The sequence below is a fragment of the Strix aluco genome, chromosome 3 (genome assembly GCF_031877795.1).
Source record: "Strix aluco isolate bStrAlu1 chromosome 3, bStrAlu1.hap1, whole genome shotgun sequence".
NCBI classification, from domain to species: domain Eukaryota; kingdom Metazoa; phylum Chordata; class Aves; order Strigiformes; family Strigidae; genus Strix; species Strix aluco.
In genome coordinates, this window is record NC_133933.1 from 59,248,332 (window position 1) to 59,263,665 (window position 15,334).

Sequence of the window (15,334 nt, forward strand, 5' to 3'; positions counted from 1 at the left end):
AGCACGGAGCAACAAGGGTGAAAGCTGAAGCAAGCCTCGGGGACCAAGTGTAGCTGCACCTGTAACTAGGCTGGGCTCAGTTTAGAAAGAAAAAGAAAACGGAGAAGAAAAAAGAAAAAAAAAGGGGGTGGGAGGGGGTGGGGATGATGGCTCATCTGATAATTGCTGATTAGTTCCTGCTTGCAGGAGACTTGGAGGCCCTGTCAGAAGTAGGGAGGGAGCCCCGAGCTGGTTTTATCAAGGTAAGCTCTGTACCAGTGTTCAAACCTGCAGTCTAACCTAGAGGCTCTGCAGTGGAGATCTCTGCTTTGAGGCAGGGTGAGCACCGTAAGGAGGGTAGGAATGTGATGTGACTCAAAAGCAGCTAGGTCTGGGTCATGGTTTCCCAAACTGAGTGCCCCAGGTGTTCGCCAACTGCTGTGGCCACAGGAGGAGCAGTTATCTGTGCTCGGTTGTATTTCTTGGGGAAAATTTTGGAAACATTGGAAAAATTAAATTGTGGGTTTTTTGGGAAGCAAAGGGTGAGCTGAGGGAGTGTGTGGGCTGTGTATTTTTCTTAACTCACTTGATGCAAGTGTGCCACAACGGTAACTGACTGCAGGTCCTCCTTCCTGGGGGTGAGTTCTCAACCTGTGTCTCCAGAAGGGCCATTCTTTCCCTTTTCTCCCATTTTTATTTTTATAGGTTTCCTTACCACACTGTCCTTTGACTCCTTAAGCTGACTATCATTCAGCTTTAAAGTATTTTAGCTAAAAGTTTCATTGCAATTTAACTCCTGGTTGTCCAAGCAGTGGTGGAAAGTTCTTAGCATGTTTTCCTCTCCCTTTGCAACTTGTTCATATTTCTCTTGTATAATTCTTTGAATGACCTCTTCCTCTTTTCTGTGCTTTCTCCTACTAAGTTTCTAACTTCTAGATCTGCTTTTCCCCTTCAGTGGCAGTTTTTCTCTCTCATCTATGTATGTGTGACTTGGCATATAGTAATGATAGGGTTCTGTACTTTGCAGCACAAGGTAATTTTGCTTGCATTACAAGCATGCATAAATGTTTCTATTCTGAACCGGTTTGATCTGTGCTCTCACTTAGCAGAATGATAAGAAGCTATTTTGCTGAGTAACTGCCCATCTATTTTCAAGCAGTCCACCTGAAAGAGGAAAAAAATTGATAGGTGTTTCATTTATTAAATCACTGTCAGTGTAGTTATGCTTTTAAATGGGTGAGGTCTTTTATTGGAGGAGGTGAAATCCACCTAGTATAGGCTATCAGAGTGCTGTCACAAATTGTTTTTAAGTGGCAAAGCCAAAGTAAAGAATCGCTGTGTGACTAATAAATGCATTATCATCTTAAAGCTATAAAAACTAAACCATTACCTCCTCCTTTAGGAAGAAAGGTATCATTTATCAACCACTACAGCTTCAGGGTGTAGGAGTTCGAGATGGTCTGTGGTGATGTAAGCAAATTTTTTGCACGATGCTGAACCTGTAGGGAGTTATTTCATTTTTATTTTGAGGCTAAGAGGCAACTGAACCTTTATCATGGATCTAGGGAATACACATATATGTGTATTCCCTATGTGTGTATATATATATGTATAATATATGTATATTGTTTCCAGTTCACTTAAATCTCAGTAAACACAGGGTTACACAGCAATAAAAATAATTTTGGCACCTATGGTAGATGGCAAGAGAGACCAGGATAGTTCACACCACTAAGGAAAAGGTAATGCCTTCTAATTAGGATAAAGTGTGCAGCTGTGAGGCATGGGGGATCAGCCTCTCGTTTATGTTTGCCAAGGGCACAAGGGAAGAAGAGGTTTAGTTCCCACCAGCTGCCAGCAGCTAATTCTCTCTGTACTGTGGAAATCAGGGGGAGTGGTTTTTCAAAGGAGAGGAGGGAAATGAATGTCACAAAATGGATGAAGACTGTGCTACCCATTGGCTTTATGACTGACATAGCTCCAGGGAGCACAAGACCCTTGACTTCAGCCCAACCTGAGCTATGGGTGACTGTAATTTCTATCATCCCTTATCTTGGGAGGATTTACCAGAGTAATATTTCTCTAAGTCACTGCACAGAAGTGACAGCACTTGTAAACAGATGATGATGAAACTACCTGTGGGAATTATTCCTCCTGCATATAGTGCTGTTGAAGGGTAATATCTGCCTGGTAGCAGGCAGCTGCAGGAACCAGTGAGAGCAGAGGAACTAGAGAGGCTGATCTTCATCCCACTTTTCCTGCCCTGCAACAGCTTGACTTTTGGTGGCCCAGCTTTGGGGCTAGTATAGCAAACATGCTGTTTGCATTGCCCAGTCAGTGATATGTTTAAACACCACATTTGCTGAAACAAGAGGCTGGGATGCAAGAATGGAATCAAAACGGGGAACTGTAGCACTCTCCTACGCAGAAGTATCAGCGCTGCACTCTCACACTGTTTGCCTGTGCCACACTGACTGTATCTCCAAAGCTCTCCAGCAAACACGCTCCTCCAACGCTGTCTACATTTACCTTTTCACAAAAATAAGGTCTGATTAAAACCAGAATATGCTGCTTGACAAGACTTGGTCTAGTATATCAAATGATCAGTCTGGTAGAGCCAGAATGCTTTTTGGAGATGGGTACAGTCTTGTGAGGGTGGAGCTGCATCCAACTTCAACTTCTGCCAGTGCTCACAGATGCTGTCCCCATCAACAGTCAAGTCTCACATGTGCTGCCAACCACCTGGATAGACAGCACTTCAGCTGCTCCAGGGATTGCCCCTCTCATGCAGTACCACACACCCCATCCTCCCTGCCAGCACTCTTCAGGACACACTCCACAACCTCAATGCTGGGAACCTATTTAACATGTTTTAAGATAGTTCTTTAAAAATAGGGAGGAAAGTATGTTTCCTTGTGGTTTTTTGAGGAGTTTTTGGGTTTTTTGTTTTTAAAAAAGTCCTTTCTCCCATATGGGCATGTTGAGTGAAGAGCTGTGTAAAAATGATGCTCTCTTCTCCCCTCACTTTCAACTCTAACAGACTTGTTCAGAATTTAATCTGGTCAAAAAAAGCCAAAAGTATCAAAGGTTTCTTTCCCACCTCAGGAAAGTGTGATCTACTGGCAACCAACAAGATCATTCATCTGTCACTTATCATCACGGTTCATGAACTTTATGACATTTCAAGCACCTCTTTTCATGGAATGCGGAACAGAGCTAGTGAATTTTCTGTATTGCTCACTGAAGATTTCAGACAGACACACACACACAATAAGCCAACGTGCAACAGCTTTCATTTAGTTATTTATATAAAAGAATATTTTATTAATTTTCTGTATTGTGAAAAAATGCTTTTATAAGAATACAGAAGACATACAACATTCTTCTAGTATTAAGATATGAAATTTACATGTCTTAGCTTGGAGTTTATTGAACCTCACCATAGGGCTTGTGCTTGGTAGGGTTTTGGGGTTGTTTTTTGGTTTTTAAGTGCACGTGTTAGTAATAAAGGGTGTAACACTAAGGAGGACAGGCTTCTGTAATATCTAGGAGTTAGTCACTATCCATTTAAATAATTAGGTGTTTTCTAGTGTGCTTTATGGTCCTCTCCTTCCACCAGGGCCTGACAGAAGAATTGTACTGGGTCTGGCTGAGCTGGAATTGATTTTCCCCTATAGCAGCCCTCATGGTGCTGTGTTTTATGTTGGGAGCTGGCAGGGTGTCGATAGCACACTGGTGTGGCTACTGCTGAGCAGTGCTTACACAGCACCAAGGCTCTTTCTGACATTTCCCCCCTCCCAGTGGGATGGGGTGGACAAGATCTTGGGAGGGGACACAACCAGGACAGCTGACCCGAACTGACCAAAGGGATATTCCATACCATATGACGTCTGCTCGAGTATAAAGCTGGGAAAAAGAAGGAAGGGGTTGGGGTCACCCTTCGTCCTCTGAGGCAACCACTACGTGTATTGGAGCCCTGCTTCCTGAGAAGGCCCGACATTGCCTGTTCATGGGAAGTAGAGAATAAATCTGTTTTTTTCTTTTTGCTTCCACATGCAGACCTTTGCTTTTCTTTGCTTACATTAAAACTGCTTTTGTTTTACACACAAGGGTTGGGTTTTTTTCCTATCTTATTTTCTTTCCCCCTTTTTGCCCTGTTGAGAAAAAAGGGGGAAGGGGGGGAAGTGATAGAGCGACTTGGTGGGTACCTGGCATTTAGCCAAGGTCAAACCACCACAAGAATGCAAGATGCTGTGTTTGTGCACTGTTACATTATAGGTACTATGTACAAGTGATTTCTGAACACATCTATCTCTGCCCCACCCAGAGTAAGAGAGACTGGCATGATGAAAAAGCACATATAATAGAGCATTTTGCACAGGCAGGCATCCAGGAGGCTTTGTTAGGTGCATGGCTGGCACTAAACTGCAGGTGCTGAGCCCTGCAAGCGGGCACCCTGGTGCTTAGCCTGGCACCAAGGCTGGGGTGCAGAGCCGCTCCGGTTGCTCTGTGCTGCTGTGACACCCCCAGAAATGTGTGCTGCTGGGGCACTCAGCATCCTACCCTGGCAGGCTCTGGAGAGTCACGCCATGCTCTGCACCACAGCAGGAGCCTCCCCAGAGCTGGAGAGCTGAGCAAAGCACAGCAGAGGTGTCCAGTCCCAGAGCACTGGGCAAGCTTTTTGGCTCTGATCTGCCTCTGCACTGGGTGTAACATCTCCCAGCTGAGTCCTGACCTGAGCCTCTGGGTTGTCTCTGTGTCATGCTCCCAAGTCTGTGTTGTGCTGGTAACTTTTTTGCCCACAGTCTCTCCAAAGCTGAGCAGTGCTCTGTTAGTGAGGCAGTTGGAGGGAATGACACCATCCATAACTTAGATAGAGAAAACCACAGGAATTTGGTCTTTAGGGTGTTGACTGCTACTCTTCCAAAAGTACTGAACTGTCTGTTATGATCATACCAACTTTTCATCTCGATACCAGACTCAAGCCCTCTGGGAATTTACGAATTTTTGAATATATAGATCAACATACATATACACTAAATGGTGTTGTTGTGACCTGTTGCCCAGATTTCACAGGGTAGAACTCATCTATGAAATGTCTGCACGTCACTTGATTTGCACATCTAAAGCAGTTTCTGTAATGCTTATAGTCATGTGCTGGATATAATAGAGTTTGAGGAAGCATATTCACAAGCTAACAACATATGCAAGATACCATGCAGTACAGCAAACTGAACAACAGATTTAATCCATGATCTTTATCATGTGGTGTACCTAAGCACCTGAGTCTAAAAGTAGAGACCGAAACACTTCAGATTGCTGTTTGCAAGTGTCTGTCTTTACTTTTCTTGACAACCAGTTCTACATTGTAAATGCTGCAAGAATTTCCTTGGGGTTCCCACATGATCCAGCATTCGCTGGAGGCCAGTCCTCTCTTCCCCTTACCTGAGGAAATGCTTTATACACTCTGTGAAAGAAGAGGTGCAGAAATGGACTCCCAGCTCAGGAAAACCACATATTGGGGTCCCCTGAGAAGAGGTCTTTCATCCCCAGTACCACTATATCTAGACAAAGAGAGATCATGGAGCAATATTGCAATGCAAATCCAGATCACCATATCCAATATTTGAAAATGAATCTATTCAGATATATTGTTCATTAAACGTGCCCTGGTAAAAAGGCAACGCATCTGCAGAGTATATTTCATTTGGATCAAATTGAGATGAATGCCACTAAGGTAGCAGAGTTTTATATGCTGTATGGGAGTAAAGTCAGATTCAAAGCCAGGTTCAGGAAACATTCAGTAAAATCAATACAAATTTTGATTGTTGGTTTTGTTTTTCTCCCAGTGGAAAAGCAGATAAGGGTTCAGGATAACTAGTGGCATGCTAGCTTTAAGGAAAATCTATGGAGTAGAATGACAAATAGAATTGCTGTGAGTACCACCTGTTGGCCTGGTTTATGCTTAGATCCTTTTCTGAAAATAATCTTTCTGGTTTATTGTGGCTGAGTGTTTCTCCCATCCCCATGTACAACTTCTGACAGATCTTAAAATGAAACATAAAAATCAATGACACATGCAAAGAGGTTGACATAGAGGTCTAGCACACTTTTGTAACTAGCAATTCTTGCATTAGAAAGGAGATGGCATAATCCAATATAGAATACATATATACTATATGCATAGTATACATATATATTCCTACACGTAGTTTGGCACTTAAAGTTTGGATAATTTTCCATTACTGACGTAGGCAACTTATCTAAGTTCCACCTCCTATGTGTGCCTTACTGGTTCTTGGTATGTCTTTACATTTTCTTCAACGCTGAAGCTCACAGTATATACTAAAACATTTGTTGCCAAAAGAAATAATGTTCCTCATGGTGTTTTTAGCGATAAAAATGCTTTAAGGATCAAGTGCTAATGCCAAATTCATTTACGTTTACTTTTGGCATTGTAAGCAATGGGGCTGTGCAATTCTGTTCAGAAAGTATGTATGTGACAACTCAGGTTAAGCAAACCAAAAACGTTCTTGCATTTTTTTTGTTAAACCTTCTATGAAGGAAGGAGGTAGCCTGCAGAAAAAGTGTTGGAAACTTATTTTAAAGGCAGGCTATAGATTACTGAGGAGAAACCCAGTAGAATCTGGGATGAATGATCTGTCCCAAAGCCAAAAGCATTTGAAGGAAAAGCTTAACCAGTTGGAAGAAAATGACAGATTATTTTGTCAGCTTGAATCAAGCAGAAGAGTGAAACCCAATTTCCTGGGAATCCATGAAAAGAGGTATTTTTAAAAAAGATATAAAGTAAGGATGCTGTATCCAGATGGTCAAAATCACACAGTGAAAAACTGTCTTCAGCAGGTGGAGATTGCCAGCCTTTTTAAGTGGGGATGTCAAGTCTCATCAGCTAAAGAACCGCAGATGCGAGCAGTGGGCTTGGCAGAAGGCATCAGAAACATGTGTAAGCACCGTGTTTCCCCTAGTAACTCACTAAATGTCATTTCCCACTCAGGACAGAGCACATGCTCTGTCTTCGTGCTGAAAGGTGCCATTTTCAGAGTGAAACAGTAAAACTGAGCTGCTGACCTCCACAGCAATTCAAGAGATATTACCGCTATTTTTGCATAACTAAGAGTGGTGATTTCCACCCAGATTTCTGCCCCCCCCCCCCCCCCCCCCCCCCCGCCCCTTACATTTCCAAGAGGACAGAATGTCTTAGAAGTTTTGAAAGCAATAATATAGATACACATGTTGGCACTGAAATCTCTGAGTTGGAGAGGACAATGGAGCTAGCTCAGAAGTCCTGGCTCCAACTCCTTCAGGTTCTGGATAGCCTCTGAGGAAAACCTCATGTGGTGCTGCCATTCTGCTGTGAGATGAAGTGTTGGGAGCCTGAAAGTCAAGAAAGAGGGACTGCTGGCCACAGAAGTTCCAGACATCTAAAGCTTTCCTACCTTAAAAAGTAAAGGTCTAAGTACATCTCTTATGGCTGCATTATAGGGTCTTCAGGTACTGGTTTTGACCACTTGAACTGTTGCTGCTGGTTTAAAATTCCAGGTGGAAACTTTTCACTTCTGCACTTTCTCCTTAATCTTCCATCTGATCCTCTCTTGTGTACTTTTTCTTTTAACGTAAAAGCTAAACATTCACCAAGCATTCTACATTTGTAATTCTGAGCCAATAACAAGATGTTATGCTTGCACTCCTCTGTCTAGACTGTTGATGTGAAGACTGAAGTACTCTAGGTGTGAGTTTTGGTTTGGTGGGCTTTTTCCTGCTGTTTTCATGGGCAAAGTCTGCTTCCTGTCTTCTGTGCATACCACCATAATTTGGGAAAGACAGACCCAGCCTAGCCATGGGGGAGCAATGGGTTAGAAGTTATTTTGACTGATATTGACTGTATTGAAATCCATGGACCAGCTGATTCACACAAGAGTACTGACTAAATAATAATAAACCTTTTAAAAAAAAAAAAAATCACCTTTCATTTTGGGATAGATAAATCAATATTGAGCTCCTGACTCTAGATTTTTTTTATAGATGGCCTTGAAAAATTGTTGAGCTCATCACAAATACACAGAAAAGAGTAATTTATGAACATATTTTTGTGAGGTTTACTTCTGTTCAGAAATACCAAGTACAATCAGTTTGATTATACAATCAGGCTGATTCAGTGCTCTAAGTGGAACATAATCATATTCTTGTCTTTAAGTATATTTTCTGTATTAGCTAACTTTCTTCTCAAATGATCGGCAGTAAAACAGTTAACAATGAAGATGATAGACTAAATGTTAACAGATTTCAGAGTCAGTACTGTATAGGGATGAGCAGGTCATACCAATTGAAAATTATTCTTTTGATTGTCTTTGGTCTCTTGAAGATAAGACTGCATCAGTTCTGTTTGATTCAGTCTTCAAGGATTTCTTCACAACCATGACTCTGAGGAACATAATTTTATTTTAAATGGGATGTAAGACTTCAGAGCACTAGCTTGATAACAAATTTAATAATGATTTAGAGTCTGTGTGAATGCAGCACAAGAAGTTTCAGAAGCACGAGAATGTGCCCTTCTTCCTTCCACCTTCTTGCTTTCTCCCTGTCATACTTAAATTCAGGTTGGTATTTGTTTACATAGTGCACAGTAAGCTAATGCCAGCTATCATTCCTCAACTCCTCCTGCCTGTTATTATTTCCATCTCTGTTATTTCCATCTCTGTGAAATATTTATTGCTGTTTCTTATATTCTTATATCCTGAGGGGTATGGCTTTTGTTTACATCTTAACAGAATTAAGTAGCAGTATGTGTTTGCACAAGCTTTACAGGCATGCTCCTGCTTGGTCTGCTCAGGTATTAATTAAAGCTGCTTGTGAGAAACTTGAAAACTGAAGTTTTGTAAGCAATGATCCATGTTTCTAGTAGAACAGAAAGTGTTTTACATTACATAACAAGAGCAAATGTGTAATTTTGGGACCATTCACCCAGCTGAGCAGTTTATTTCCCTGCAGTAATAAATGTACTTTGCATCTTGCTACTCTTGACGTGATTCACAATTCCATATGTTTACCTATAACAAGGCATGGATACAACCTAATCATTTGGCAGAAGGTTTGTCAGTATAAAATCTGTCTGCCTGTTCCTAAATCTACTGCCAAACAATTTTTCATTTGCAGTTAAATTTACAAAAGCACGTAGTGGTCTTAACACTGCAACACTTGATTTACAGGTGAGCATGGCCCTCCCATGCAAGGTGTAGGAGATGAGTGTTGAGTTTTCTTCTTGCCTCAAACAATTTAAACTTGGATCTGCCACTTTTCTGCAAAGCCCCCTCCTTCATAGGCTGCTGGTCTCTGCTCCTGGGTCCAGGAATCTTCAAGTCTTTATGCAAAGTGGAGTGCCTTTAAAGAGGGTCAGCATGGACTGTCTGCCCCTGCTCAGTAAGTCCCTGAATAGGACACTCACCCGTGGGTGAGAGGGAGCTGAGCCTTCATGTCCCATTTTCTCTGTGTGCTGAACAGGCTGATAGAAATTGTCAGTGGAAACAAAACCTTTGTATGTTTATCTGGCACCTGAGTTCTCTGAGGGATCACAGAATCATCTAGGTTGGAAAAGACCTTGAAGATCATCTTGTCTAACTATTAACCTAATGCTGACAGTTCTCAACTACACCATATCCCTCAGCGCTATGTTAACCCTACTCTTAAACACCTCCAGGGATGGGGACTCCACCACTGCCCTGGGCAGCCCATTCCAACGCCTAACAACCCGTTCTGTAAAGAAATGCTTCCTAATATCTAGTCTAAACCTTCCCTGGCACAACTTGAGGCCATTACCTCTTGTCCTATCGCTTATTACTTCATTAAAGAGACACATCCCCAGTTCTCTGCAACCTCCTTTCAGACAGCTGTAGAGCGCGATGAAGTCTCCCCTCAGCCTCCTCTTCTCCAGACTAAACAACCCCAGTTCCCTCAGCCGCTCCTCATACGACATGTGCTCCAGACCCTTCACCAGCTTCGTTGCCCTTCTCTGGACACGCTCGAGTAATTCAATGTCCTTTTTGTAGTGAGGGGCCCAAAACTGAACACAGTAAAAGGAAGTTACTGTCAGTCGATTTCTGTGGCAGGGAAATGGATATTTATTACAATCCAATTTAAACTACACCTACAATCTCTATATTGTGACATGCTTTTTCCCTAGAAGTACTGAGAGGATTGTCTGACACTGTCCCACAGAACACACTTGTCTCTAAATTGGAGAGACATGGATTTGATGGTTGGACCACTCACTGGATAAGGAACTGGCTGGATGGCTGCACTCAAAGACTTGTGGTCAACAGTTCGATGTCCAAGTGGAGGGGGGGTGACAAGTGACATTCCTCAGGGGTCAGTGTTGGGGCCAGTGCTGTTTAACATCTTTGTTGGCCACATAGACAGTGGGACTGAGTGCATCCTCAGCAAGTTCACCGATGACACCAAGCTGTGTGGTGCGGTTGACATGCTGGAGGGAAGGGATGCCAACCAGAGGGACCTGGACAGGCTTGAGAGGTGGGTCCCTGCAAACTTCATGAAGTTCAACAAGGCCAAGTGTAAGGTCCTGCACATGGGTGGGTGCAGTCCCATACACAAATACAGGCTGGGCAATAAGTGAATTGACAGCAGCCCTGAGGAGGTAGTTTTGGGGGTACTAGTGGATGGAAAACTGCCTATGAGCCAGCAATAGGAACTCGCAGGCCAGAAAGCGAACCGTATCCTGGGCTGCATCGAGTGTGGCCAGCAGGTTGAGGGAAGTGATTCTCCCCCTCTACTGTGCTCTCATGAGACCCCATCCGGACTACTGCAACCAGCTCTGGGGCCCCCAACATAAGAAGGACACGGACATGCTCGAACGGGTCCAGAGGACACCACAAAGATGATCAGGGGGCTGGAGCACCTTCCCTTTGGGGACAGGCTGAGAGAGTTGGGGTTGTTCAGCCTAGAGAAGAGAAGGCTTAGGGGAGACCTTATAGCGGCCTTCCAGTACTTAAAGGGGGCTACAGGAAAGATGGGGAGGGACTCTTGACCAGGGAGTGTAGTGATAGAATGAGGTGTAGTGGTTTTAAACTGAAAGAGGGTAGATTTAGATTAGATATAGGGAAGAAATTCTTTACTGTGAGGTGGTGAGACACTGGAAGAAGTTGCCCAGAGAAGTGGTGGCTGCCCCCTCCCTGGAAGTGTTCAAGGCCAGGTTGGACAGGGCTTTGAGCAACCTGGTCTAGTGGAAGGTGTCCCTGCCCATGGCAGGGGCGTTGGAACTAGATGATCTTTAAGGTCCCTTCTGACCCAAACCATTCTATGGTTCTGTGATTATGTGTGTGAAACTGGATTTACAATTAAATAACTCTTCTTAGCTACTTCTGAGCAAGTCTCATTGGGTATGTCCATACTGCTAAATAAACCATGGCAGGAAGCAATACATGGTCGAGTGGTGCAAGATGTGTCCTGTTGGTCTTCCCAGTGCCTGGCTTCCCTCTGAGCAGAAAGTGCCCATATGTCCTGCACAGTGCTCTGCCCTTCACCTCCTTGGGGCCTCAACTGCTGCACTGAGGTGATAGTTAGGTTTTGGGGAGTTTTGGATTTGGGCTTTTTTTTTCCATTTCAGAGCACCTGAAGCAACGTGGCCTGCATTACAGCCCACAATATTGATGGTTTTACAACATGAAACTGAGGGTATTGGCACACGCCATGGTGTCATGTGAGAAACATTTTGTAGTACAAAGCCTGTTAGAATAATGTCAGAGAACTATGCAAGGTGGGGGAAGGCAAACTTGGGGCAGCCATGTCTGTATTGCCCTTTGGGAACAATCCATGGAGTGAAATATTTCCAGAACTGCACCCACTCACCTCCTGAGAAGGTTATCAGGTGCAGCCCACAACAGCGACCTCACTAGCAACTGAGCAATACACCTCATCCGAGCCATGGTGCTCATGCTTGCTGCGTGGTGTTTTTTTTAATTTAGCAGTAGGGATGTGCTCAATGAATCTCAGCAGAGGCTGGGTACCAAGATTTCTGTCCTTGCATAGGTAGACTGTAATGAGGGAAAACAAACTGCAGGAGGCATTTTGCTTCCCAGCTTATGTAAGGGCTGTTTACTTGAGCCATAGGATGCTATTGGCTTGGAAAAAGAGAAACAGAGACAAATTGTCACTTTTTAAAAATATGTACATTTAATATGGCTTTAATGGTCAAGAGGAATAAAATACATCCAGGGATTATCTGTCTTTAGAAACAAGTAATCAATGAATATAAACAAAACAGACTGAGACTGGAGCAGGACATAAAAAGAAGGATTAGGAGGTAAACATACATTAAATATAATGTAAACATACATTAAAAATAAACATTTTATTTCAGCTTTTACATTGTCATTTAGGTCTGGGCCACATTTTCAAAAGCAGATTTCAAAAAACTTATCTAATAAACCTTCACAGATAATTAAGCTCCTAAATCATTCAGATGTTGGAGAAAGTAATATCCCCCTCCTACTTGCTAAGTAACTTTCTTAGAAAAGAACAGCTTAAAGAACAGCTCAAGTTAAAGTTTTGCATAGTCTGTCATTTGTTGTAGGGAATAAGAAAGGTTCCCTAAGAAGTCAGAACTATGATTAATACCCCTGTATCTGTAAGAGAAAAGAATTTAGATTTTTTTTGTTACATTTCAGGGAAAATGCTGGTTCGACGATTATTGGTTGGTGTCCAACTTTCAAAGATAATTCTCTTAATTAGGACTCTCGCTTCACCACTTTGCCATTCCCATTGTCTGTGAAAATGAGAAGTTTGGGTCTCAGAGAGCAGACTTAAATGGTGAAAGGAAGAACTGCCTGCCTTGGTGAGAGATCATCAAACCGTAGCCCTGCCTCTGCTTTTCAACACTGCATATAAATAGGATACGTATAAAAAGGGTATTAAACAGCTGAAGAGTCACGGACAGAAACAGCAGTGAACAGAGCTTGAGGAAATATGTGATCAGTAACAAAAGTCACAGGAATATGGTTTGTTTAACTTGGAGAAAAGGTGACTTAGAAAGATGGTAGTAACAATCCTCAGAAATGCTACAGGCTACCAGAAAGCAGAAAAAAACAAAAAAAACCCCAAAAAAACCCCAACTGTTTTCCGTGACCTCTGTGAATAGGACAAAAAGTAATGATCTCAAACTGCATCAAGTGAGATGTAGCTGAGACATCACCAGTCAGAATACCAAAGGACTGGAATCGTGTGTCCAATGAGGTGGTGGGCTCTTTGTTGTCAGAGGTTTTAAGAACATCTCTTCAGATGTTTAAGTACAAACATCTGTTGAGGTAGTCTAGGCATAGCTGGCACAGCCAGTTCTACGTTAGGAGAGGTAGATGTGCTAAATGACCTACCAAGGTCCCTTGTGGACCTACTTCCATCATTCTACTATTAAAACAAAAAAAACACAACACTGTTTAGCTGCTCTATAATATTACTCTTGTGAAAAAATATCCCTTTTTTATTTGGAAATGCTGTTCCCCCCTGAGGTCACAAATGATGTAGGGATCGTCGTGCTGTAAGACTTCTGAGCAATGGTTTAGCCAAATGTGTCTGGATGCATAATTTCTACCCCTTCCCATCCTCTACATAGTCCTAGAAAATTGCTTTACATTTGAGGGGAAGAAAAAAAGCCCTCTTGATGCTCCATCTTCACCACAGTAACTTGGAAAGAGGTGTTTTACATGAGCAAAAACATGCCTTCCTTTTCGGAAAGTGTTTTTCATGTTTATGATCTTGGCTGCAGAAGCAAAAAGTGAATGATATATAGCTGTACCCCTTGCATATAGTGTTTTTTCACTGAAGGTAATGGCAGAAACCACAACTACAGCACAGCGTTTTTCTGTGATGTCCTTTGGATTCCATAATTGGCTGGGATTGTTCCTGGAGTCAGTCCACACCACCTTCAAGTTTATTCAAAGGGATGAAAACTTTTCCTACCTCTGTAATTAAAGCCTCTTGGCCTTTCATGTTAAAGTCTATAGGAGAGAAGTTTTTAAAGTAATGAGATGGGTATCTATTCAGCAAAATGTGTACATGTTTTTTGGAATACATTTGGTCTTGATACCTGAACACACTCAGGCATGAGCCTTGCTGAATCACATCTGCAATGCTGTTGGACTTTGCCGGTTCATAATTACAGAGCTGAGAAGCGTCATGTTCCCTGGCAAAACCTGAATACCACCTAAGTGTCAAAAATAATGTGAAAATGCACAAGTATGGAGAACAGCAGCTTTGTTTTCTTCCAGTCTACCCATATACCTCCAGTCTGCATTCTTTTCTCTTTCTAATCCTGCTATGCTTATTGCAGACTGCCTGGTCCAGCTGACTCAGTCATTTACAATCAGAAGATCTTCTATTAACCACTGGTGATTTTCAATTCATCATTCAGCACATCATCTCCTCTGCCATATTATTCCCTTCTTAATTTTAGTGCCCTTGATTGTCCTCTTTGATTCTATGATTCCATTTCAGATTATTTTAGATTAAGATCAAAGCTTTTATATGTTGTCTTTATCTTAGTCCATATCATACCCATAGCTTGCTTCTGTCCTTTGAAATGTCTATTCCTTAGTAAGTGAACAGATAGGCACCCTTTAAACTTTTGTTATTGTTGCTGGTTTTCACTTGCACCTTTTGCTCTTCAAGTTGTTTATTAAAGTGTATCAGATTCAGTCACCTCCTCACACTGTTATGCTCACCAAGGTTTTTAATTTGAGGCTTCAGTAGGATCAGAAACTCCACAATGAGGGCAAAAGGACACTTAAAAAAGTATCAACTCAGATTTTGGCCACAGAAAGGCATGTAGCTTCCAAATGCTATGCTTGGAAGGTGTGACCAGGAAACATCAACAGCATTATGCACAAGAGCTCTGACCAGAGTTAAAACTAGTAATTGAGCCATGAAGCTTGTGAGATGAGCAAACTGTGTTCCACCTGAGCACTTCATTAGGACTGCTGAGCACTGATGGGACCCTGGGTCTTTACATGGAGCTCTGGCCCACCCAAAGGGAAGTCTCTTGGAGCAGTGTCCTGCTTTCCCTATGACTAAAAGTCTGAAAATCAGTATTTTGTTTCAACAGATTTAATTTCTGGTCTTTTTTCAAAAAGCTCTTTCTTTCCTTGTCTCCCATTAGCTTATATTTCCAAAGGGACAGAAAACAGCTCTATAGGTAATGCCTTCTCCCATGTTCTGCTTAAGGTGTGATCAGATGACAGAGAAATTAATATTACCAAAACTGAGATGCAAAATAAGTTCCTGGAGCAGTTTAAGCTGAATGAATGGGTAGGCAGAGTAGGTTTGTAGAGTT